Below are 25,160 nucleotides of genomic sequence, written 5' to 3'. Positions count from 1 at the left end.
ATGTGCCACGGGAAATGTGGGAAGCAGTGGACTAGGCGAATTTCTTTTATTCAAAAACATGTGGAGTTTCCCCCTTTCTGATGTTAATAGAAATGCATACTTATTTTAGAAAACTGAAAAATAATGGAAAAATGTGCTGGTTCTCTGTTTTGTGTATTTCCTTCCAAATATTAAATAATAATAATAATAATAATAATAATAATAATAATAATAATAATAATAATAATAATAATAATAATAATAATAATAATAAAAACTAATACTGAGTAATTGGAATATTCCAGGCATGATGCTAAGTACTTCACACACACTACCTCACGATCTAAAAAGCAGATATTATTGCTATTTTACAGAGGCGGAAATGGAGATACAGAGAGTTTGCTACCTGATCATGTAGCTAGAGGTGGAAGACGAGGATTTGAACTCAGGTTTCCTGAATCTAAATCTTGGTGATGTTTAATCTAAGGTGTACTACATCCTGAGAGCTAGCTGGCATCTTTTGCCAGGTAAGCCATTTTTTCTGATTTTTTTTTTTTTAGTGACAGTTCACCATTGGAACTGCTACCACTGTCCTCTCTTCCTTTCAGAGTTTTGGTCATAATTGACTTAACTCCTGCCCACAACCCCAGAAGTTCTGCTATTGTTATTTCCTCACCTTACATAAGCAGTGGAGGGGATGTAAATAATAAATTCTGCAATATCCTTTGCTCCTGGGAAGAGGCATAGTAGACAGAGATCTGGGATGATTTCCACTTTTCCTGTTCAAGAGAATTTAACCCTCCAAATGAATATCCAGGTGTTAGTTTATACTCATCCTTTAACTCAAGATCAGTCTTCCTCGAAGTTTAAGTTAATAACCAACATTCTCTCTTAATACTTAACCATCCTGGAGATTACCTAATTTTCCACACTCTTATCACTCACCTTTAGCCCCACGAGAGGCCCAGTTCAGGCTGCCTGGGCCCCCCATTCGTTCTCCTCCTGGCTTCCTGATCACTTTGACCAGCCTCTTCACCATTTTGGCACAGCACACCATACTCTCTTTCCTCAGGGAAGACTTTTCTGACCCTCTGACCTAAACTGGCCTTTCTCACTGATACAGACTCTCAGAGCCTCTTTCTTGTAGTGGTACTGTAGTTGAAAGTGAATAATTTATAGGCTAATTGGCCACCTGTTTCCCCTGCTACAGTTTAAGCTTTAGAGCTGGGGCCACAGCTTGCTGTCCATGGCTGTGTCCCCAGCCCAAAGCACAATACCTAGTGCAAAGTGGATTGTGTTTGTCTATTTCCTGTAGTCATGGAATAAGGTCAGAGAGAGAGAGAGAATGTGTCTGTGTGTGGAGGGGGTGAGGGGAGGGTGTCATCTGTAGCCACTACTTTTGAAAGAGACAAGAGGAGATGATGGATTAATCCATCATGACTAAATGCGTAAGTTATCCCCGAAATTGGCAGCAAATGGTGTTTAACTCTTTGGTAATCTTACGGGAACCTTGTGTCCTGGTTGCTAGAACTCTGAGATGTGAAAAGAGGCTGCACCCTATACCTGTGACCTTGCCTCTGGAATTGATATAAATGGGGTGTGATGGGGTGAGGGTCATGAGGAGTGAGGGTGATCAAGACCAGAGGAGGCTTATTATTCATCAAAATTTGCAATAGGAGGCTTCCAGTATTTCCCAAATACACTCCTCCCCAAAGTCAAGGAAAGTGTAATATACAATAATTGTCACCAGGGAGCACCATTGACATATTAATAATAATCCAGAACCTTTAGCAATTGCTACACAGCATATTTTAATTTTGGCCCAGGTAGTAATCTCATTTTCAGATATCCTTTAGGAGAAAAATAATAGTTGGCTCTCAGTGAATTCGAATGAGCCCAGTGAGTTGTGTATATTAGGTGCTGGAATATTTTATGTCAAAGACTGTATGAAAGGATGGAACCTCCACAAGGCCAAACTAAATCTCAAGAAAGAAAGGGCAGAAGCTGGAAGAAGTGAGATCCAGAGTTTACCAAGGGAGATCTGAAAAAGCAGCCAAGTGTGTGGGCTCTTTGCATCAGATGGTACTGGATTGGAATCCTACCTCCATCAGTTTGGGGTGGTGTGACTTTCGGAAAGTTGCATCACCTCTCAGCCTCAGGACCTTGAAAAGGATTAAGCTCCATTTTAGCAGTCCATTTAGCATAATTTCGAGTCTTCAGTAAATGTTAATAACATGTTACAGTTGCAAATTTACATTTGGGTTGGAAAGTTATTTGGTTAACCTCTGTCTCCCTCACTAAGTTTTAAATCTCATGAAGCAAGGGATTGTCTGTTTGATTCATCATTGTGTCCTCAGCACCTAGAACAGGGCCTGGTACAAACAGGCTCTCAGTAAATATGTAACAGAGGGATGGATGAAAAAAATAGTGAGTGAATAAATGGGAAATTTCTTCTTCTAACTATAGGATCAGGCCGTTTAAGATTTTTGATACTGCCTTCCACCAAATGGCAGAATATAGTCAATATGTTGACTCTGTATACAGAAGGTCAGGTGTAACATAGTGAGCGGTCCATAATGTATGACCGAACCGGACTAGGAGCCTGGGGCTGGGAGCAGACCCCAAGGTTAGAAGTTAATCTCTGGGTTGCATCATCTGCCATGATAACCAACATGATTTGAGACAGTGGCTGATCTGTCATTCTAGGTCCCCAGAGTGAGGGGACATGGAGGAGGGGCCCTAGGTGGCCCCTAATGGAACAGCAGGTGTGAGAAATAAACCTTGGTTGTTTTAAGGCACTGAGATTCTGGAGTTGTTTGTTACTGCAGCATAATCTAGCCCATGCTAACTAATATAACCCTCACCACATTCCTCCACCAAACCCATCATTTGTGTAATGACTGCATCTCAGGTGCAAGCAAACCCTCACTCATCGTGCTTTCCTGGGACTCAGTGTGGCCTGTCACCTTTCTACAGCTGAAACAGAGTATGGGCCCAAGAGGCCTGTGGACGCACCAGATAGCCCAGCTCCTGCTGCCCCTTAGCCAGTTGCAAGTTGAGGGTTTATTTCCACAGGGATCCTAGGGCTACTGAGGAGTGCCCGTCTTTCTGGGGAGACATGCAGTGGCCTATGAGCAAGGACGAGGCTGCCTGTCTGCCCATGCTTAGCAAGCTGGGCTCAGCTCCTGGCCCTGGTTGCTCCCAGCCCCTCCAGTGCTTCGTTGGTGGGCTGTGCTCTGAGCATTTGCTGCTGCCATGTGCCGTTTGAGTGGACTACCTTCTGTGACCACACTCCAAAGTGGGGACTTCCTCCATCCCTTAGTGGTGCTAAGGGGATGTACAGGGCCCAGTGGCTCAACTTCGAATGAAACTCAGATCTCCTGCCTCCATTTCAGTGCCTTTTTCTTCTGTTCCCTCCCGAGGCGGGCTCTGGTTGGCAGGCCCCATGGAGTAGACTGTGGGCATTGTTAGTGCTCTTCACCGGATAGTCCCAGCTCTCTGCCTTCTAGGTCCAAGGCAGGATTATACTTGCGGGCCCCATGGCGGGGCCATGTGACTGGTTCCAGCCAATGAGCCAATGAGCATAGAAGTGATGTCACTTCTGGACTAGGCTGTCCCAGACCTCTCTTTCCTTCTGACACGGTGACAGTGGGCAGTGATGGTAGATCTCCTTTCAGGTTCTGGATGACCTGGAGCAGAGCCCCCAGCTGACCCTTGATGCACATGCTGTGTGAACAGGAAATAAATCTTTGGTGTTTGAAAGGTATTCAGATTTAGGATTTTTGGTTATCACAGCATTGCCTAGCCTAACCTGACTGACAGTGCACACCTACCATCTAATTTGCTGCCTGGCATCTCAATGCTCTTCCTCTTTTGGGGGTATCCTCCACCCTCTGAGACTTGTTGTGGGGCAGAGCCTTCCTACAGAAGGTGAAAATGCGGATACCTGCTTTGCCAGCCCCTCTTGCGGCTCAGGGCCAGGCACATGGCCAGGTCCAGAGGAGACAGTGGTACAGCTGCCTCACCATGGGCCCTGTGTTTGTAGCAGCTGCAGTGGTGACATTGCCGGGCTGGTTCCATCACAGGAGTCTGGGCTGTGATTCTGGCTGTGTGACCTCCTTTTTCTTGCCAACTCTCTAAGCCTGGCTCTCCAGCCTTCCTGTCTAATCTGTGAGCTACTCATTTTACTTTTGATAAAGTCACTCTCAGTTTAAATCACCCAGAGTTCATTTATTTTGCTTGCGACTAGGAGCCTTGGATGGATACAGCCAACCAGAGGGCAGTGTGGGGCTGCATGGGAGTCAGGAGCTGGAGGGAAGGGACTGGCGAGATGGACCTGACTTCTCTCCCCTGCATGAGCTGCTGCTCTGGGAGCAACCTTTGTCTATCTTAGTCCAGAGCAAGCCAGAGGGTGCTGGCCAGGGGCTCTGGTTCAGACTCCGTCAAACTTTTGACATGAACCTCACTTTGCCTATCTGTAAAATGGGGCAGATGATAGGACCTCACTTATCAGGTGGCTGTGAGGAATGCATTTGAAAGAAAATTTATTGGAGAGAGTTCGGGGAACCACAGGACAAAGCCCCAGTGCAAGTTTGCCACGTTATTCTTACGCGTGAACTTGCCTGAATCTGTCCGGCTGGGGAGTCTTGGTTGGTGTGTCAGATTCAATGGAAGCCATCCTTCCCGCTGCCGCCATTCTATCGCTTCCCTCCTGGGAGGTCACAGGCCAGTCCTCACGGTTCAGACCCATCTGAGGTTCTACTTGAGAGGGCAAAGATCTCCGGCTTGAGGTAATGAAAAGGTTCCTGATGGGCTTGGTAAAGGCCGTGAAGCACACAGGCGGGAAAGGAAATTAGGCTTATTTGGTCCTCTCCATTTTGGAGTTCAGAGAGGAAGAGCCACCAACCCACAGCCACACAGCAACCCTGTGGCTGAACTTGGGGTTGCAGTGCAGATCTTCTCACCCTGACAGTGAGCCTGAGTCTGGAGCTGGGCCTGTGCTGTCATCCACATATGCAGAAAGGATTTGGGAGGATGACAACACCTCCGGGAATTAACCACCCCCACTTCACAGTGACCCGTGATCAGCCGAGCCTTACCCCCCGAGAGAAGGCTCTCCGGAGTACCCCTTCTCCTTTTCTTTCTCAGTCTTCTAAAGTACTTTAGTAAGAAAGGGTGGGAAATTGCTGAATCGATCTTTTTAAATTAGCACAGGATCTGAATCAAAGAAATTTGGAGGAAGAGAACTTTCTCATCCAGGCGGCTGCCAACCCCCCCACCCCAGCTGAAGGCTCCCTTGTTCTCTCCTGCTCTGCCCCAGATTCATGGGCCGTGCTCCGAATCGTTGGCAATTTTCTCTCCACTGTCCTGACAACCTCCGGCCATGAAATTAAAAAGCTAGTTACCGAATCTTGCTCCTAACTGCTTTGTCCTTGCCAGCGATTCGACAGAGAAATCTGGAAGAGGGAGGCTCTGCTATGCCTGCAGTGGGCTGAGATGCCACCAGAATGACAATGGACTTTGCGGTGGGAGGAGGAGAGAATGTGCAGTTTGCCAGGAATGAATGAATGAATGAAAGCCAAGAGAGGGAGAGAGAGAGAGTGTGTGTGAGCAAACTTTGGGCTTCAAATTTAAAAATTCCAGTGTCTCAGGAGAGGTTCTGGTGCCTGTACTCCAAGACCTGCTACCAAATATTGAGCAGGGCATCTTTCCCCCGCCAGCGCCCTCTGGTCCTCCGCCAGGGCGCAGAGCTCAGCGCTGGAGAGCTGGAAAGTCGGAATTTCGGGAGGAAATGGCTCCAAGCCGGGGCAAGGCCTAGGAGGCCAGCCCACCTAGCCAATGTGCTGTCTGGCCAAGGCCTCCCCCCTCCCCGCCCCCACCCCCTCGAGTGTCTCCTCTGAATTCACACACTAGTACTCAGGCCACAGAGCCACTGGACGTCACTGCTTCCCCACCCCCTGCAAAGGAATTCTAAGAAATCCTCCAAAACTGGAGGAATTTTAATTACCCTTAATCAAGAAAAAAGCCTTCTTGAAGACCACTGTGATGGTTGACTCACTGTGACATGAGTGTCCCTGAGTCGTAGGAGGGTGGGGCTCAGCCTTGTGGCTCTGAGTCCCCAGCCTTTGGCCTCTGGACCCACACAGAGCAAGGGCCTGGCAGATGCTTGTTGGGTGAAGGACTGGCTTCTTTCAGGGAGTTCTTTCTCCTGCCTCGTCCCTCCCGGGTGTGGACTGGCAGACTGACGTGGAGATGTGCAGGGAAGCAGGAGAGAGAGGGGATGAACACAGGGCCAGGCTGAGCGAGGTCCATGATTTCAGAGCCAAGAGACCCTGAACGAGCTGCTTAACGTCCCCACGTGTGTCGCCTTATCTCTGACATGGGAATCACCATGGTGACCACTCAGAGGGAGGCTGTGAATTAAACAAAGGCCTGCACATCTGCTTGCTGTGTAGTCAGTCCCCAATAAAAATAAGAACCTAACCAGGCCTTCCCTGGACCCTGAGCCTCTTCCGGCCTCGGAAGACTCTTCTCAAGAGCTTCCGCCTCACTGTCCATGGGTCTTGGGATGAGCCTCATCACTGGACAGGCCTGGCATCGAAAGGACCCTGGGAAGCCTGGCTGGTCCTCGCTGTTTAACTGAGCACGTGCTTTCCCTCAGTCACTCACTCATTCAGCCATACAAATACTTAAAGAGTGACTAAAAGGTGGCCTGCTCTCAGTTCTGGAAGCTGACAAGCCAGCAGGAAACAAACAAGCAAAGTCAAGATCAAAATCACAATCACTGTGGGTCCAGATCAGTGCGCGGTCAGGGAAGGCCTCTCTTGGGGGCAGCGTCTGAGCGGAGACCTATGTAATAGGAAGGAGCTGGCCACGCTCAGGCGCGAGGGAAGAGCGACTTGGGCGGGCAGCAGCAGTTCAAGGGCTTGGGGTTGGAAACAGGACTGGCTAGGGGGCCAGTGGCTTATAGAGCAGCAGCACATGGGTAGCAGACGGGTCCTGGGAGGCCCTGGAAGGGGTCGTTTTAAAGGAAGGCTGCCCAGAAGATTGGTGCTGGGCCCAGAGTCCAGAACACGTGCTGGGGTGGGGTGCTTTCACCAGTGTCTCCCCAGAGGCCTGCTCTGGCCCCCTCTTGGCTCTGCACCTGCTGTGACTCTTTGTTAAAGAGAGAGGTTACCTTTCAGAATAGAAGTATCCCCCTGCTGTTATGTGTGGCCCACTTGCTCAGGGATGCACATCTCCCCCACCTCAGTGTCGCACCTGGGTGGAGGGGGGAGGTGGATATACTGTCCTGTGCTACCAGGCTCTCTTGCTGATGGCCCTGTGTGGTGCACATGCTGGTGCTGGCTACCGGGGGTGCGGGCCTTCCTGCTGGGGTCAGACTCGCCCTTCCCAAGCTGGGTTCTGATTGAGGCAGTGGTCAAGTAAGCTCCATGGTGGGCCTGTCCTCCAAGCCCCCAGCCTGAGATCGCCCCCGTGACCAAGCCTCCCCACTCCCCCGTCTCAGCCTTGCAAACAGAGGACCTGTGGCCACCCTGGAGGTCAGATCTGGGATCCCAGCACAGTGTTGGCCTGCCCAGCCAGTTCACAAAGTGCTGTCTACCTGGGGTCAGGCAGCCGAGGGCCCTCTGGTCATACGGAGCCTGAGGTTATTCCTGTCCAAAGGAGCTAAGAAGCTAAGAGGCATTTAATCCAGCCCCATTCATTCATTCATTCATTCACTCATTCAGTGTCTGTCAAGTATTGACCATGTGCCATATGTTGTATTAGTGCCAGGTTTTATACTGTACATGTGGGAGCTGTACAGTGAACAAGATAGAAGTGATTCTGCTCCTCATGGACATCAGTATTTTTAAGGCGCGAACACACACACAAGACAAATAAACCTACAAACATGTCATTTTCATCACAGTAAGTGAGAGGAAACATAAGAGCAGGACGTACAGCATGTGTTACAGGTGCGGTTTGGTCAAACCTGATGTAATGGTCCAAGCGTGAAGGTGAGGTCCCAGTCACATAGAAACACCCAGCACGCCTGCCAGTGTCAGCTGTGAGGTTCGTTGCTAATAATGCTGCCAAAATGGATGAATATGAAAACCGTGTCATGGAGGATGTCTAAAATCTGGCCAGTGTTGAGACTGGCTGAGGAACCCTGATGCTAATGACAGTGGTTAAATCTGATCCTCACTGACTGTAAACTCAGAGATGGGAACAGGTGACACATCTGTGGAGCATCTCCCGTGTCAGGCTCTGTGCTGGGCACAGGGGGTCCCCGGGATGGTAACTGTCAGCTGGAAGTCCGGTGCTCCCACCCGCCTGCCGCCTGCTTGGAGCACTTCACGGCGCCTGCCCACGCCGTGCCACGTGAGGTGTGGCCGGGCTGCAAGTTCCCGAGTGTCTGTTTTGTTTTGCTTCAAGGTTTGACCTTGTCGTCAGATTTCTGTCGAGATTAACCTAACAGAGACCCGAGTGTAGTTCATTCTACAGCGTGTTAGGTTTCCGCAGTCGATGAAGTCAGTTATACCGACATCTTGGTGAAGCAGGCACAGAAAGGGAGGTTTGCATAGGAGAAAAATCCCTTTAGATTAGGCACCATAGAATTCATGCTCGAGAAAAGAGTACCATTTCTGTCTCCACTCTGACTTTGTACCCATTTCAGTTTGAAGTTGTGTCCCATTCCAGAGCAAAACCCTCCTCCTCCCCCTCCTCCCCCTCCCCCCTCATCATCTCCCCCTCCCCCGCATCTCCTCCCCTCCTCCCCCGCTTCATCTCCTCTTCCTCCTCCCCCTCATCTCCCCATCCCCTCCTCCTCCCCCTCGTCTCCTCCTCCCCCTCGTCTCCTCCTCCTCCCCCTCATCTTCTCCCCGTCTCCCTCATCTCCTCTCCCTCCTCCCCCTCATCTCCCCATCCCCTCCTTCTCCCCCTCGTCTCCTCCTCCCCCTCGTCTCCTCCTCCTCCCCCTCATCTTCTCCCCGTCCCCCTCATCTCCTCTCCCTCCTCCCCCTCATCTCCCCATCCCCTCCTTCTCCCCCTCGTCTCCTCCTCCCCCTCGTCTCCTCCTCCTCCCCCTCATCTTCTCCCCGTCCCCCTCATCTCCTCTCCCTCCTCCCCCTCATCTCCCCATCCCCTCCTTCTCCCCCTCGTCTCCTCCTCCCCCTCGTCTCCTCCTCCTCCCCCTCATCTTCTCCCCGTCTCCCTCATCTCCTCTCCCTCCTCCCCCTCATCTCCCCATCCCCTCCTTCTCCCCCTCGTCTCCTCCTCCCCCTCGTCTCCTCCTCCCCCCCCTCATCTTCTCCCCGTCCCCCTCATCTCCTCTCCCTCCTCCCCCTCATCTCCCCATCCCCTCCTCCTCCCCCTCGTCTCCTCCTCCCCCCTCCCCTCCTTCCCCTCCTCCCCCCTCCTCCCCTCCTCCCCCTCATCTCCTCCCCCTCCTCCCCCTCATCTCCCCATCCCCTCCTTCTCCCCCTCGTCTCCTCCTCCCCCTCGTCTCCTCCTCCTCCCCCTCATCTTCTCCCCGTCCCCCTCATCTCCTCTCCCTCCTCCCCTTCATCTCCCCATCCCTTCCTCCTCCTCATCTCCTCCTCCCCCCTCCCCTCCTTCCCCTCCTCCCCCCTCCTCCCCTCCTCCCCCTCATCTCCTCCCCCTCCTCCCCTTATCTCCTCCCCCTTCTCCACTTATCTCCCCCCCCTCCTCCCCCTCATCTCCTCCTCCTCCCCCTCATCTCCTCCTCCTTCCCCATCTCCCCCTCATCTTTCTCTCTTTCCTCCCACCTCCTCTTCCCAACCCCTTTCCCCTCTCTTCATTCTCCTCCTTTTAAAACCAATCCACATTTATTTCGCTTTGATTTGGCTTGTAGTAGCAATTAGGAGATTTAACGTTAGAAGAAAATCAGATAACTTGTAGCTGTTGACTTAATTTACGGGAGTTCCTCTGTGTTTCTCTGTAAAATGGGAACGGTTTAATACCACATGTGTTTATTTGAACATACATTTGTTTATGCCAGTCTTCTGGGTTCTGTAAGGAATAAAAAAAGGAATGAATTGGACAGTGTCCTCTCTCTTAATAACTTCCTATCTCAGCGGGAACCTCCTATCTGATGGGGACTTTCTATCTCAGGACACTGGAGACAGACCACACAGTCTGTACATAATGGAAAGCCAGACTGAGAGGCACAGACACCAAATGCTAGCAGAGGTGGGGGTCAGTGTGGGCTGGAGGAAGGCTTAGTAGACAACGTGGGGCTTAAACTGGATCCTGAAGTTTGAAAACATCCAGGACCAGAGGGCTAGGCACTCCTAATTCTGATGGAAAGGACAGGGATGGTCATAGAAGCAAGTCGTCTGTCCACAGATTCCCTGTTCCTGTGTGGCAGGGACCTGCCTTCTTGTTTTCCTGCCTGTCTCCCCTGTGGTTTCTGCCCCCAAGTCATTCTGGTATCAGACCTTTTCTCTTCCCTTTCTTCTCTCTGACAGTGACCAGCCCTGTCAGCTATGCCCGTTGTCCAGGAGAGGTGGCCCTTGGCTCTCCCAGGAGGACCAGATGTCCTAGTGCAATGGGAGCAGTGAGTGTGGCAGGAAGGACTTGGGCTCGGAGGTCACAGTGACCTGAGTCTGGATCCTGCTCTGACTGTGGGCTTGGGCAAGTCAGTCAGCAACTTGAGCCCCCAAATCCTCTCCTCTAAGCTGGGGGTGATAATCCCTACTTCACAGGGCTGTTTTCAGAGTAAAATAAGATGCATGGGTTAAAGGTCTGGTGCAAGTGGAGACTCCCCCAAAATACTAGTTCCTGCTTTTTCCTGGTTCATTTTTGTGAAGGGCAGTGGATGGCAAAGAGGACCATCCAGGGAGCTAGAGCGAAAGTCTTCACACCGTGGAGTCTGATCACACCGGGCTTGGGTCCTGGGTCCTGGGTCCTGGGTCCTGGGTCCAGGAGAGGAGTCACTTGGAGCTGCACCTTCCTCACCTGTAGAACCCAAGGCCGTGCTCATGGGAAACTAGACAATGCACATGAAGAGTCGTACCCAGTGGCTGGCGTGTCACGAAAGTGATTATGGCGACCATGGCTGAACCAAGGCCACAGAAATGGTACTCTCTGTGGCATCGGGCAGAGCCTTTGTGGCAACCTTAGAAAGATGATGAAACGAGTTGGAAATCATGAGTCATCTGCATCAGCTCTTTGCGCAGAGTTGTTCACCATCTCTAATAACGGTGTCTGCAGGCCGGAAATGTGTTTGGAAATAGGACCCGGGAGCCTCAACGTGACTGACTTGCTTGAGTTGCCCTTTGAAGCTCACGCACACATCCTGCCCTCCTCTGAATTCACACAACGCCAAGAGCTCATCACATCTCAAGAACAGAGTAACCAAACGCGAGGCAGCTGGCATTCCGGGGCGCTTTGTTCCCTAACCTTAAAAACAAACCCGGCGCACTGACAGCGACCCGGCAGCCTGCTCCAGGCGGGGCACAGCCCGGGGACCGGAGCGCCCTTCTTGTCTGCTGGGTAGAGTGACAGCAGCAGGGCGCAGAGTTTAGCGTGCTGATTACCCTTCTGTTTTGGGGTTGCCCAGCGGGGCTGAAGGGGCTGCCTCATCCTAGATGCCTGGAGAGGGCGGTTGGATGGAACTGAAAAAGGAAGGCGTTTCAGCTGATACAGAGCCAGCCCTATTGCAGTTTTAATCAGCGCTCTCAGCCCCAGGGCCTTCCCAGCGACTCTGCTGGAGGGCCTTGTTCAGCTCCTTTCAGACTTCTCAGGTCCGTGGGGGTTGGGCTGGCATGAGAACAGAGGGACTCAACTGGAATAAGCCCTCAGGAATAGAACTGCTTGCAGGAAAACTGGAGTAATAAAGATCTGGACATATTTCCATGCTTCTAGACCAGCTTAAAATGCATCGTGCTACCAGAGCCTGCCCTTGTGATGAGAAAGTGGGCTATGAAACCGCTCTCCCTGAATGATATTTAACAATAATAATTATTTCCCTGACAACAGCAAAGCCCTTCACACTGGTTGTGTCCTTCCTTCGTGCCAGGTGGTTTTCTCAGCACTTTACGTAGATTAATGCATTTAATCCTGACCACAACTCTACGAGGGAGGGTGCCTGCGCCCCCATTTTACAGAGGGGAAATGGAGGCTTAAAGGGCAAGTGCAAGGACCAAGAGGTAATGTTCTTAGACCAGTGTGGTCCCAGCCATCAAGGAGCCTGCAGTCCAGTGATGGGGTCATGAGGTTTGAGGAATGTGGATAAATAGATCGATCATCAGCTTCAGGCAGACCATGATGCATGATATCAACACAGATAGGAGATGCAGACGATTAGAAAGGAGAGGTTGTCTGGGCCTGAAAAGGTTGGTAGTGTTCCAACAGTAGGTCACAATGGAAGGGGGAAGGCAGTAGGGACTCCTGGTGGAGGTCACTGCTCAAGAAAGGCCCAAAGCAAGTCTGGATAAAAGGAAAGGATCCTACTGTGGCTGGACTGGGGATTCCAAGAAGGCAGGGCTAGACAAGGGAGGTAGAGCTGGGCTGGGAAGCCTTGAATGCTGAGTGGAAGGGACCAGGTCGTTTTAGGTCAGCTGTAGGTTTGGAGCAGTGGAGGCATGGGACAGGGCTCTTCCTCTTGGTTTAGGGAAGGAAGTAGAACAAAAGCGGCCTCTGGAGTCAGGTGGTCTGGCTTTACCCTTAATTTTCCCCACCAATTTGCTCTGTATCCTTGAGGAAGCTACCCAACTTCTCCAAACAAGGAGAATACTTAACATGCATTTCAGAGGTTTTTGGAGAACATTAAATAGGACGATATATGTAAAGTGTAAGGTACATGGTGGGGGTTCCATGATGGTAGTCAACATTATTTATTAGTAATATGAACTCTCTTGTTTATTTTTTTTTGTACCTATTTCAAAAAGCCTTACCTACCTGTCCTTCTGAAACTTGGAATATGAAGATTCACCTTTTTCTGTATGAACTCCTACTCAACCCTCAAGACCCATTTCAGAAGTGTCCTACCCTGCAAAACCTTTGCCAGTTTCCCCAGTGCAAATCAAATCACTCTCTTTGCCATACCTCCGTCCTGGTCCTCATCATCTCGTGTGGTAATTGTGTCTGTTTATGATCGACCTTTTCAGCCAGATTGGGAGTTTCTGGAGATGCAGAAACCCCCCTCATTTGGCAGTGCTGCAGGTGTAATCTGCAGACTCCTGGAGATCCCTCAGAGTCTTTCAGGGGGTTCTTGAGGTCAAAACTTTTTTTCATAATAACTCTGAGGCATTATTTGCACATTTCATCCTGTTGAAGTTTGTACCAGTGGTGAGCAAAACTGCTGGCATCTTAGTGCAAATGAAGGCAGTGGAACCAAAGTGTATAAGGAATCATTGTCTTTCACCATCACACACTTTCATTAAAACACATGCCAGTTTCACTTAAGCACATCCTAAATGAAGCAGTAAAATGATTAAGGTTATGAAATCTCCACCCTTCAATACCTGCCTTTTTAATGATCTGTAAAAAAAAAGAAGCTACATATGAAACATTTCTGCTGCATACCGAAGCACAGTGGTTGAAAGTTAAGGTCAGGAAAACACGTGCGTGATTGAATTGTCTGCTGGATTGGTCCCTTTTTTCTTGGCATGCCATTTTTCCTTGAAAGGACAACTGATACACCATGGTGTTCAGATTTGGATATTTGGCAGATGTTTCTCAAAGTGAGTCTGTCACCTTAAGGAAAGCAAACAGCATTTGTCTCCAGTGGTAAAACTCCAGCTGTGAAGGGAAAATTACAAGTTTGGAAAACTTGATCTGCCCCTCTGAGCTTGGTATCTTCTCATGAAACAGTCTCTGATGAGACCTGTGGTGATGCTGCTGAATTGGAATTTTTGACACTATGTAATGAAATGTGTCAGTATTTGGAAGGACTGTCTGAGTCAGTGAAGCAATCATTTTCAAATGAACAATGTTATAAAATTATGCTTGAGTAGAAGATCCATTCAAAGTGCAAGACAGACCAGTGGGTTTGAATGTGACAGAGTAGAAAAGTTCATCAGTGTAGTTTCGGATCTCCCACTGCAGCAGCCCCTAACGCTTGTCAAGTTTTGGTGTAGTACCAAAGAATATCCATCATCATCTGAAAAGGGGATTAAAATACTTCTCCCTTTTCCAGTCACATACCTGTGTGAGGCCAGGTTTTCTTTATACATTTTAACCAGAACAAGATATTGCATCAAACCGAATGCAGAGGTATTACAGAGTCCAAGCTCATACTGCTCACCTCATGACAGGCCAATACACTGAGGGACGAATTGTTGGGACAAGGAATAGTGGCTTTATTGAGAAAGCCAGCAGACCGAGAAGATGGTGGACTGGTGTCCCAAAGAACCATCTTGCCTGAGTTAGAATTCATGCTTCTTTTATACTAAAAGGGGAGGTAATAAAGTCAGGTATTTCTTGGTTCCAGTCAGCCTCTGGAGGGCGAGTTAGTTTCTTCCTTCCTGCAGTCATTCAGGGGTGGGCCTGGTCAGGATGTGTCCTGTAAGCTAAACAAAGGTATTTTAACTTAATGCTCGTTGCCTGGGTGGCAGGGTTCCCTGAGATGGGCCATTACGTATAACTTAAGGTTATGGGCAACATCCCTTTAGTGATTAACTTGTAGCAAAAGTAATAGAATACAAGGGTAAAAGTAAAAGAAACGGATCCAGTATGGAGTCAGATTTGTTCTTCCCTCTTTCAGAAGTAGATCTGAGAATCCAGCTGTCTTTGATTAAGCTGGACATTAAAGAGATTTACAGATACGTGAAACAATGACATTCTTCTCAGGAAATATCTTCATTCTATAAAATAGTTTATTTTCATAAAATAATGTGACATGTAAATACGTCATGGTTTGTTGTGTTTTAATTAGTTTTTTTTTCAGGGGTACAGTAAAATGATTCAGTTATATATATATATATATATATATTTCAGATTATTTTCCATTATAAGCTATCACAAGATATTGAATATAGTTCCCTGTGCTATATAGTAAGTCCTTGTTGCTTATCTATTTTATGTATAGTGGTTTTATCTGTTAACCTTATACATACTCCTAATTTATCTTCTTCCTTTCCCCATTGGTAACCATGTTACTCTTATTTTTAAAGAAATGAATGAATGAATGAATATTTGTGTAATTCTTCAATTTTAGTTTCTTATATGATAAATATAAGCAAAAGTGCTTTTTTGTGGTCTTCAATCATTTTTAAGTGTGTAAAGACCGAAGATTTTGAGAGCCGCTAGCTTATGGCCTGGCACATAGTAGGTACTCACTAACTAGGCGTGGAGTCCAGGCTCTTGGGGGTGATGCCCTGTCCCTGTGTCACTCTGTTTTTCTGTGCTTTGAAGGACAGTGTCTGGACTGCCTGGTCCTCTCTCCTGTGACTCTAAGCCTAGAAGTGACCTGGGAGCTCCCTCAAACCAAGTTCTGCTGCCTGGTTTACGCTAAGTAGGATTACCCGTGAGCCCTCACATCCACGTCCCAAATCATCCCTGTGGACGACAGGTTCTAATTCCATTTGTTTTCTGCCAGGGTCGCTGGGTTTAGGCCAGACTGGGAAGGCTGCAGAGTTGCTGAGACAGGCATTTGCAATCAAATGTAAGAAATGGTAGGGGTCAGGCCTGAGGCAGATGTAGGCTGTTTTTAAAGACAGGCCACTTAGGAAGAGCAAAGGTGGACCACTCCCCGAGAGAGCCTTCCTCTGCCTGGCGCAGGAGTGCCGCCTCCAGCAGGACAGGGGATGTCGATTCCACTCTCCCTGCTCAAAGGCAGGAGGAGGTGGGGAGCCGTGACCCTTCCCCGACACCCCGCAATCCAATCTCCCCTCTCCTTCCTCTCTCCTTTTCTGGGCTGATCCCCGTGGGCCTGAAAGAGAGCATCTTCCCCGGCGGCCTGGGCTGCTGCCTGTCATTCAAGTCAAGGCCATGATACACTTGAGAAAACAGTAATGGAGCCTGGGAACAAAGCTAATTAGCTAAAGTGCTGCAACATATAAATAAAGAAACCCAACCACCTCTGAGGCTTTCAGGGCTTGTGGAGGTTGAGGTGACCCTGGGGCTGCAGCGCACCCAGGCTCCCTTTGCTTGGGTCTGACTGGGGAGGGACCATTGGGGAGACAGTCCGGTTGCAGCACTGGGTGGGGCGAGTGCTTCTGTCCAGCATCTTAGGTGGACTTTCTCAGGCCACAGACTCTGAGACAGACGGTGTTTGGAGGGACGGGAACCACACCTGGGGGGGAGCCAGTGGAGTGGAGCGAGCAGGAGAAGCTGGCCTGGGATGCAGCAGAGGCCTCAGCCCACCCCCCAGGGAGCTGGGGCGGCCCCTGGAATTGACCTGAGTTGAATCCAGGGGCTTCCGTTCTGTTCCCCCACAACGGTCAGTTCCCGGTTGCCGGTTCTCTTCAGTCTGGTGGGATCCCCGAAGGGCTCAGGGAGGGCCATCAGCATACAACTCCCCTGGAAGCCAGACGAGCCAGGGCCTGGGTCCCTCTGGGCCCCCTGGGCGGTGCATCAGGCACAGCCTGGAGCAACTGGAGGCCATTTGAGGACACAGGGAACTGAGGGATGCGAGTGAAAGCATGTGGGGAGCTGGAAGCAGCATTTCATTTGAAAAACAAAATAAGTATTGCTTCAGAGAAAAAGTAGAAGGTATGCAATGCATATTTGTTGAATGGTTGGATGAAAGAATGAATAAAGAAATGAGATTGTGTTTGGGAATCCAGTTTCTGCAAAGGATGGAATTGCTCTCGGGCAGGTAGTTAACCTTCCTGTGCTTCAGATTTCTCATCCATAAGATGGGAATTGTAACGGTGTCGTGTCATTGATGGCTTTGTGAGGACGGAGTCACAATATGTGTAAATGCTTAGAGTAGGGTCTGGTGTGCGGTAAGAGCAATATAAATGTTAGCTGTGGTGGTGCTGTTGCCAGGCGTGTGGGTTTTGCCATGATGCCAAGTGCTCACACACCACAGCAGGTCCCGGGTACAGCCCTGGAGTTCAGGGTCTCCAGCGAGTCACAGCCCAACATCTGCAGGAAATGGTGGAGGCACACGGTTGGGGTTTGGTGCCGGTTTTGGCTGGGACAGAGTTTCTCAAAGTGTGAGGGACACCAGTAGTATCTTGGGGTTCTTTAGTGGGGGACGCACACAGAGCACTAGAGAGAATCCCTGGTTTCCAGCCTCTCTCAACCCTCATGTCAGGACGGTCTCAGGCGGGTGCTGGGGTGTCCCTAACGCCTCTCTGACACTGGCTAGTCTCTCTTTTTAATGGTGACGAGAGAGCAGGCTGCAGACTCTGCATCTCCTGGAGCTGCAGACCCTGGCTGGGTTTCAGCAGCATTATCTTGCTTTCAACATTCTTATTTTTATGGGGACCATCTATCTATAGCAAGTGAAGCCTCTTTTCCAGTTGCTATTGTGAGAGAAAGATTCTTCTTAAAATAAATTTTATAAAATGGAAATTGGCGAGTCGACTTCATGACAAATGTGAGCTATACAAGAGCACAGGTTCCACGCGGATATAGCCAAATGTGAGGGGTTTCCATGCATAAATTTCGTTTGAGAAGCACCGGGTTTAAGGGAGCAGACGGGAAGTGCCAGGAGGCAGAACTGGCTGGGCTGGGACCTGCCTCCTTCCCTTTGCACACAGTTTGTGCCTCAGAGAATGCCCTTGCCCTCTCATCTCTGTGTACTCGGATCCAACCCACCTTTCCCATTGTCGCTCCAGGCTCCCTTCCTTCACAAAATTTCCCCAGATTCCTCCCCAGGTAAAGTGAGCTGTCTCCCGCTTCTGTCCCCAGAGCGCTTTGGGGACAATGAGGCTCTTTGGTTCTGTTAAAGCAGTGCATCCACGATTCCAGTCATTTGTGCCTAGTGCAGCCCAGAGCATACAGCAGGTGCTCAGTACATGCTCACTGTGAGTCTCCACCTTACGGCCAGAGGATGAGCACGTGCACTGTGCCAGGTCAGCGGAGCTGGGGATGGAAACCCAGGCAAAGCGCTGTGGGACCCCCAGCTACCGGTTGTGTGGGCCTCCTGTGGCTTAAGACTTTGCAGTGACCATACTTGGCTGAAGCTAAACTTGATGGGAGGTGCGCGTGAGAGCTGAGTGGTGAAGGACAGAGGCGGGCAGCCACCATCCCTGTCTCTGTGAGGTGCCGTGAGCGACTAGGGAGGTGGGAGTCCATCAGAGCTGATGTCTGTGGCAGCTCTTGTCCTGTCCGTCTGCTCTTATCAAAGCCACTTATCCTCCTTCTCCCTCCTCAGGACACTGCCACCTCCTTCCCCTCCCAGCACAGGTGACCAGCACTCTGCCCTGGTGGTGGGAGCTGCTCATCAGGAAGAAAGAGGAACTTTCTTCTCTTAACATCGTGATTACCTTCCCCTGTTTCCATTTGGGGAGAGACAGTTTGGCCTGATGGGGAACTCCCCAGGGCACCCTGAAGCTGTGCAGACTGGGATTTGAACCTTAGATCCTCCATCGATGGCTTTGTGACCTTGGTCAAGTGACCTCCCTCCTGGAGCCTCCGGTTTCCCATTGCAATCCCTGCCCTCCAGGTTGTGCTAACAAAATCGGCACAGGGATGGGCATTTGGCAGGAGCTCCTGCCCCATGAAGCTCTGGTCCCGTCACCTGCTGTGCTCTGAGGCTGCAGTGGGGGTAGGGGGTGGCATGGCCAGGGCAGAAAACGCCCAAGGGGAGGTTCCTCTGCCCCGACTATAATGGCCGCAAATGAGGGGCAGGACCCCATTAGCATGGAAAATCCAGAATTTGTAGTTCTCAAATTTGAGTGAGCGTAAGCACGATCTGACGGTGCTTGCCGAAATGCAGATTCCTGGGTGCTGGCTCCCGAGAGTCTGAGGGGGCCAGAGAATGCAATTTAAATAGTGCCCCCGGGGGGTGGGGGTGCCAGGAATACCTCTGAGAGCCCTGCCCTAGATCACAGGGCTGGGCCATCTAGTCCAGAGGTCACAAACAGAGGACCAGGACTCAAAACTGAGGGAGTTCCATTCCTATTCAGGTTTCCTGTTCTTCGGGAAAATCCGAAGCATTGACAGTCCTGAGCCTGACAGGGGGCCGGAGCTGACTTGCATCTGCTTCCTTCAAATGGGGCTTCTGTTGTTATTTAAAGTCCTGGCCCAAACCCGGGTGCTGTGGGCATTGGCGGCTCTGGCGAACACGGCTCTGGCGTGGAGAGCCGGCTTTGGATGCCCGGGTTGGGGGCCGTCTCCAAAGAGCTGCCATGTCCACCGAGGTCTGAGCAGGGAGGAGGACCCAGCGGGTGAAGGGGAGAGAAAAGGTCACTCCTGGGAGGGGAATAGCGTGTGTGTGAAGACCAGAGGGCAGGAGGCCGGGCCCGTTGGTGGGGCAGGGAGAGGCCTAAGCGGGGTGGGAAGTGCGGGCAGCAGTGAGAAGTGGGACCCGGAGTGGGCAGGGTTAGGCCACACCGAGACAGGGAGGTGCTGGCCCCTGATGGACAGCCGTCTCAGGGAGCAAGTGCTGACTGCAGTGTGGCAGACGGGAGGTCACTGAGCAGATCCGGGGCTCGGCAGTGGCCCAGGAAGGGAGGCAGTGAGGCTCTCCTGCGTAACCAGTCTGAAGGAGAGGGCACGGCTGGTGGTTGTTTCTGCCGCCACAAGGAGTGAGCCTCACCAAGGCTGCAGAAAACAAAGCCCAGAGATGGGAAGAGGAGGAGAGAGAGACAGTCCTTATGACGCTACTTGGACTTCCAGATCCAGTTTGTTTCATGAGTTCTAAGTACCCACCCCATCCAGGGTAGCCAGATAAAACACAGGTTGGCCGGTTAAATCTGACTTTCTGATAAATAATGATTCTTTTTCTTCTGTTAAGTATGTCCTGTGCAATCTTTGAGATGTACCTATACTAAAAAATTGCTTGTTATTTATCTGAAATTCACATTTAACTGGGCATCCTGTGTCTTGATTTGCTAAGCCTGGAACCCTAACCTCACACCCTTTTGGGGGTTGAAACCAGTCTGGTTGGGTTTCTGAGTCTCACAGCTTAAGGGATCTCAGTGGAGGCAGGCTGCTGAGAAATGACTCAACGTGCCTGGGGTCACAAGGCCAGCAGGTCACAGTGGCTGGATTAGAACTCATGTCTGTGACTCAGGAACCTGTGCGGCCTCTTTCGAGAGGCTGGGGCTTAGCGGAGAACATGATCTGAAGCTCATGTGACAGAACTGGGTTTGAACAGAACGTGGATCCAGGAGGAGAGTGAAGAGAGAAGGGGACCAGGGCTTGGAGCTTTGTTGATGGAGAAATGATAGTAATTATTCTTATTTAATTCACTCACTAAATATTTATCAGGCACCGATCAGGACAAGGCACTGCGCTCGTTTCTTTGGTGTCTGGAATGGGCTGATGCTGTCACTGTTTATCTTCCCCATTTTACAGAGTGAGGCTGTGGGTCTGGGAGTTGATGAAGATGAGGTTCCTCCAGGCCGCCGGCCCTGAACGCCGTGCCCCACCCTGCCGGCTCACACGGAGGCTGGCCTGCTCCACCGCTTGCGGCCTGTTCAAGCCCAGCTCCCCACCCCCTGCCTGGGCAAAGCCATGCAAATGGAAATTGCTGGTAAATGCTCAGGCTGCATCCGCCCTTGGCAGGTGCGTCCGTTGCGACGTATCTGATGTTTAATCCTGACATCCCGTGTCTTGCACCTGGGCCCAGCCCTCCTTGCACACCCCCAGTGTGGATGCCCAGCCGTGTCTCCTTTCTGTGTTGTGGGATGGAGGATGCTGGGGGGAGGGGGCAGGAGCTCAGGGCCTCAGCAATGCCGGAAGTTGGATCCAGGCCTCTGGTGCCATGGTGACGGTTACTATAGAAACACACAGGCTGCACTCAGCACGCCTACCGGGATCTGTGGGGCGTTTTTCATGGACTGGAGCCAACAGGGTGGGGGACACGGCAGTGGTCAGGGTCCCCCTTCCAGACTGAGAGCCAGGTGTTGTCTTGGGGCTGCCCCACCTATGTCTCCATCTTCGTCTCCTGCCACTTGCCCTCCCCCCCCCCCCGGAGCCATGCAGTCTCCAGTTTGGGTGGAGAGACATAGGCAAGAGGGAAGCAACCGGGTTAAAGCGCAAGAATGCACGCGGCAGCGCCATGGGGAGGGCGAGGAGGGTGATGAGGCGGACGGTGCTGAGGGTGTGGGATCGGGGGTCAGGGAAGGTGTGTCTGAGGAGTGACATCTCTCCCCCCTGCGCCCTCCGGCCCGTCTCACCTGCATAGTCCGGTCTCTGAATCACAGCACCTGTGACGCTGTAATGTCACTGCCTGTCTCTCACCCTAACCTGCTTCCTCTTTGGAGACAGGAGAGAAGTCTCATTCGTCTCTATGTCCCCAGTGTCTGGTACGTAACAGGGACTTGATAAGACACACATTCCCTGAGTGTGACCCACGGTCAGGCCATGTCACAGATGGTCGCTCAGGTCCCCTTCATATTGAGTCCCTGGCGTAAGTATAATCTGATCATTTCGTATCCCTTTAGAGATTGAGGAACCAAGCTCAGCCAAGTTAGGAAGCCAGCTTCACGTCCTACAGCTGGCGCGTAGCAGGGCTGAGCTTTCAACCCAGTCCGTCCTCTCTGTGTTCCTTTATGTAATGTGGTAACAGCCTTACTGAGATATAGTTCACATACCGTACAATTCACCCTTTTGAAGCGGACAAGTTAATGGTTTTTAGTTGATTCACAGAATTGCACAAACATAGAACAAGCAATTTTAGAACCTTTTAATCACAGCCCAAAAAATAACTAATTCCTTCAGCCACGGCCCCCAACCTTGGCCTCGTAGGAGGACTTGAACTTCAGAAGTTGGCTGCAGTTGTAAATTTAGAGCTGAGTTGTGTGTGGGGTGGCTGCCTTCTCTTGGCGTAGCAATCACGAGCTTTAGCTTATTGACATTTTCAATGTATACGCTTGGCTTCTCTGAATTAAGACTCTGATTCTCCACTGAAAATCTCAGAACAACCTACGGACAAATAAGCTGAATTCCAGGAGAGCCTTCAGAAGGCTTTCCTAGCTGGAACACGGCGGGTGCTGTCTGCGCAGTGGCTCAGAATGCCTGGAATTCACCAGACTCTGCATTTTTAAAGCCCGAGGCTTTCTGGAAGCCTGACTTTGTGGCATGTGCTGGCAGAGAAGGGGCTGCAGCCAGGGGAAACCAGGGACTCTTTGAACCCCAGGGCTCCTCTGCCCTCCTCTTCATGAAGGGCCCGTGGTGACCCGTTTAACCCATGTGTCCAGTTTCCTTAGCCCTAGGACCAGTGAGTGGAATAGGCAATCGATTTATCCTTTGCTTGGTGCCCAGAGACTCCATTGTCCCACATTTTCACATCCTTCTTCCCACCTGCCTCCAACTAACCACAGGTGCTTGAAATTCACCTCTGAAGACACGTTTATTTAAGTATTGAAAGGGAAGAGTTTAAATTTTCCCCTATTCTGGTGCACAAAAAAGGTCACTTGTCTTTTTACCATGCATACCAGGGCCCCCACCATTGCCCAATTTGGCAGAAGGTTCAGAATCTCTCTCCTGTCTCCATCTCTCCCTCCCTGGGAATCGTGCGAGAAATTCAAGTTCTTCTTTGGTGTCCAGTGGTCAGGCTGCTGTCAAAGACAGGTGAGGCAAGCTCCGGAGAACCTCACCAGATCTTGCATCCTTTTGCTCAGGGCCAGCTCTGTATTCTCTGCCCCTGCTCAGAGACAGGAACCAAATCTGGCCAGCTGAAGCAGAAAACTGTCTCTTAAAGGTTGCTTGTTGGCTAGCTTCCAGAGTCTTTTTGGAGGGCCAGAGATCCAGGCTTGGAGGTCACTCAGCTAGGACCGACTTCCAGACTACACAGCTGTTCCTCTGCTGGGCACAGACACTGCTGCCGGCACCACCAACGCTGGCAGGGCTGGACCCTGCATCCGGGGGCTGGTGTTGAAAATGGATTCAGCTCCTGGCCACCGTCTTTATCATACAGTCCCGGCTTCTCTGTGTCGCTAGTGCCCACACTGCCCCGAGGGGGCACGTCTGATAGGAGAAGCCTAGCTCACGTGCCATCTCCCTAGCTACAAGACAGGCTGGGAAGTGAATTTCAGCTTTTGTAGTGAGCAGTGGTCTCTGCCCACCAGGTAGACTCATGAAGTGGCAAATTCTCCCCCAAATGAGCCGCCCACACGAATAATCAGTTACCAATGGCTTCTATGCACATTTGCCCATCTCTCTCCTGTCCCTCCGTCCCATAGGATTTGAAGAGGGACAGCCATTAGCCCCTAAATAAGTGCTCCTTCCTCCTTCCCCCAGGACCGTGGGTGTCTGCCAGGCATTTCTGTAACTGAGATGAGCCACATGTGACTACACAGAATAGAGAGAGAAGCCTGCTCCGAGATGATGTAAAGCCACAAAGACCCAAGTGGGAGGAGATGTTCCCCAAAAGAAATCAGGGTACCGTTTCCAGAAGAGGGGAATCTGGGCAGGAAAAATGACACGTGTTCACCACAGCTGGGGAGTCCTGTGGCCAACCAATTAGGAAACAAAGTAACGTGTTAGAGCAGACTCTGTGGTCCCCTCTGCCAGACCCATCACAGGGCACAAGCAGGATTTGGGTCTTTGGGTCTCTGTAACACTCCCCCACAGGACTCTAAGCTGCTGGAGAGCGGGGCACATGTCACAGTCTTCTCTGGGTCCCTCCCTCCGCTTGAACCGTGCCTAGGGCAGGGCAGCAGTCCAGGAAGTGTTCGTTTATTAAGTGACATCACAATGAAGCTTGTCCGCAGATGTTTGTGGAATGAGGGAAGGGGTTTTTAAAAAGGAGACTAGGGTTTGTAGCTCTTCAGGCAGGGTGAGATGGAAGGGATGTGTGATCACAGAATCTATACGCATAGCATCTTGGGGCCGGAGGGACCCCAGGGGCACTGTGTAGGCCTTGATCAGTTTAGCAGTTCCTAGGATTCTGACATCCTCTCTCTGTTCTTTCGGGACTCAGGCATCCAAGGTCACCTCATTATGGTTCTGTGTGAAGAAGACAGTACCCCAAAGGGGCCATCGATTTGAAACATCTGATCAGCTTTCTGAGTCGGATCCGGTAGCTCGTAAAATCCAATAAATGTCAAAGATCTGTCAGGCCCATTAACCTCTGGAGGTCTATTAAAAGACTCTGCTTTTGCTAAGGAGATTCTGTTTCTGTCACACAGATACCAGGGTGGCTAATTCTTAAAACCTCTGAATGTAGGAAGTTAGGAAGGGGGCAGATTTAAAACGGGATCACCTAGTGTCTACCAGTTTTGTCTTAAGACTCTGCCATTTCTTGCGCTGGTACATACAGAGCATCTGTCAATGTGACCAGCCCTGTGGTAGGTATGTGGGTAGGGGGCCTCCTCCAGGAAATGTTCCAGAACTTCTTTACCTGCCTCCAAGAAAATGAACCCGATTCCTTTCTTCCAAATACCCCACACACGTGTCTGTTTTCTCCCTTCCAACGCTGAAGCATAGTTATCTGCTGGATGTGGGTCCCTTCCGTTAGGCTCTGAGTGTTGCAGAATGGGGAGTTTGTAGGAATCTCTTTGACAAGGAGTGAGGGAAACCTGAAGCCAAATTACTGTAGCAAGATAGAAAATTTGGTTGGCACGTCTGTCACATGCCCTTCCCGCACATGGCAAGATGGGCACCGGCACATCCCATGTGATGGCAGGGCTGCCTCCAGCAGCTCCAGGCGTCCTGCTGCCAGCCTCACATTCCTGTGAAAAGAACTTCTCTTTCCCAGCAGAGCCAGCCAGCCTCCCAGGCTGATGCCCGCTGGCCCAGCCTGAGTTCACTTGCCGATCCCCATGTATTCCTCTGGCATGTTGTGCTGTCATTATGCTTTACTGGTCTGTTTCCTACCTGGAACTGTGAGTTCCCTGATGGTTGGAACCAATTCCATCTTCCCAGTGCCCGGTGTAAGGCCTGGCACACAGTGAGCCCTTACTGAATGCGTGTGGAATGAAGGACTAACTAAATGATGAATGAAATTAACATTGTTGATGGGTTTCTGTGTGTCAGGCACTGTGGAAGTCCATCTGTAGGAAATTGTCTTTCCAAAGCAGCTGCAAAGCTATCCCCTACCTTCTATGTCTTTTTGTGAGGAGAACTTGCTAGGTCCACACCAATGGCAGAGTCCGTTTGCCTTGAAT

At 50.7% G+C, this 25,160-nt stretch overlaps 1 long non-coding RNA gene across 2 annotated transcripts in view; it reads left to right on the top strand.

Moving 5' to 3' along the window:
• The window catches only part of LOC123613430 (uncharacterized), a 463,022-nt gene that overhangs the window by 318,402 nt on the left and 119,460 nt on the right, over positions 1 to 25,160 (top strand). The window lies entirely within an intron of this gene.

Source organism: Camelus bactrianus, chromosome 22 (genome assembly GCF_048773025.1).
Source record: "Camelus bactrianus isolate YW-2024 breed Bactrian camel chromosome 22, ASM4877302v1, whole genome shotgun sequence".
In the NCBI taxonomy this organism is placed as follows: domain Eukaryota; kingdom Metazoa; phylum Chordata; class Mammalia; order Artiodactyla; family Camelidae; genus Camelus; species Camelus bactrianus.
Note: the sequence above shows the minus strand (reverse complement) of the source record. Positions and strands in the feature narration are given on the sequence as shown.